The sequence below is a fragment of the Acipenser ruthenus genome, chromosome 2, assembly GCF_902713425.1.
Source record: "Acipenser ruthenus chromosome 2, fAciRut3.2 maternal haplotype, whole genome shotgun sequence".
Classification (NCBI taxonomy): domain Eukaryota; kingdom Metazoa; phylum Chordata; class Actinopteri; order Acipenseriformes; family Acipenseridae; genus Acipenser; species Acipenser ruthenus.
This window is the reverse complement of record NC_081190.1, coordinates 98,344,722-98,346,568: the sequence shown is the minus strand read 5'-3', so window position 1 is coordinate 98,346,568 and position 1,847 is coordinate 98,344,722.

Here is a 1,847-nt window from a genome sequence, read left to right as displayed (position 1 = left end):
GCACTTACTTGTCTCTTAAACCACTTAAGCTGGTAACTTCAAATTTCCGGTGTTGTGAAAACTCCTTGGGCAAAACCTAATGCCACCCGTCACTTGTGACCTAAAATGGACGCCGTATTGGAAATATGTGACTTTTTGGTTTCCGGATGACAAACTTTGTCTTCATACTTTTATCCTGTGATAGCATAAGTAAAGTTTGGTGGTTTTTGTCATATAAGAATGATTTACTATTTTACATGGTTGTCCATTAAATTACCCTTTTAGTGCTGCATTGCTTTAGTTTACAGCCATATCCATGAGACCACATGTTTTATTTAACATGTGGGTATTTGTTTAGTTCGTACAAAGTTGTATTCCATGATTGTCTCAATAAACTTCTGTTAGAGGTGGTGTTCAGTAAACCTTGACAGTTTCTGTGACATTTTTTTAAACCTCTGATCATATTGATAAACCACTCCCTTTCAGACAACTTTCCTTATTTTAATAATTCTGTTACTATGACCTGTCAACTCTGTAAACCCTACCTACTCTCTATATATGTAGACTAAATGGGGCTGGCATGGCATATTATCATATAATTACATTATAGGCTATTCAGGGCCAGGCCTTAGGGATTCTTCCAGGGTGTGTTCAATAGGCAGTGTTACGTGGCTGTTTCTATTGAACGATCCGCATGCCGAGAGCGCTTTGTAACGTTCGCTAACATTCTGAGCAGCTTACGCGGTGGGCGTTTCAAAATGGCGGATGTACAATACCAGTGTGGTGGCTGTGGTATAATTTTCCCACATATTGGACTTTTGACCAACATATCTTGTGTGCATTCTCTTTCTTAAAAAAATAAAAAAAATAAATTAACAGGGTAATTAATTGACTGTTTTTTCTTTTAAACAAAGTGAATCTGCAGCAACCCATGCAACATTCGAAACACCCCGCTTATTGTTTGTTCGGTCGGCCTTACGTTAAGGAATATTTTCTTAAGTGCATTTGGACTGCATTTGGAAATGCAGAAGGTTGCACTTGAAGTTGCAAAACAAAGAAACTAACTGCCAGTCATTCACAGCTGTATTCAAAGAATTGAAGAAATAATTTGTTTTAAGTTATTTATTTTTATTTGCTGTATAAAAATGTTACTGGGTTGAAAAAATAAATTGTTCTATTTTTGGAGAGTAGCTATTTTGCTGTACAATACTTACAATAGAAACATCTAAATTGCAAGCATAAACTGCACTGTAGTCACCTGTAAATAAAACATGCAATACGCAACAATCACAGTACTGATGAACAAAGCTCTCATCGTAGTTTTCAATCCGTACAGGACTCGCATGTGTTTGAATTCACTGCTGCAAAAGCCATGGTGTTGGCTCGATGCATGTGCAATAGAGGCATTAAACCTTTACCCTCCAAACAATTTTTGCTGTTTTACATTAATTGCATTTCCCCCTTATAAAAATCATAGTTTATGTCCTAGAGGCATGATTGTCGTATAATTCAAAAGAACGAAGTTTTCTTTCATATTATAAAGTTTTCTAGAATAAAAATGCTTCAGACTTTTACAGATGAGAAAATGTGAAAAAAATACACACATTTATAAAAATAACTCTTTATTGGGTTATACTATGAAAACATATATAACGATGTATTCTGACAATTTGAAATGAAAATGCAATATGTTGGGAAGTTGCATACAAAACTTCAGTCCACTACAACAAAAAATAACAAGGCGTCGAAGGGGGGTAAACTGGGCATCAAAGACGTGCCCCCCATGCGTTCTGTATAGGTTATAATGGGCTACACTTTAGGGGTGCTGCTGCTCGTGGGGTACGGCTTGCTCACTAAAATCTTTAGTG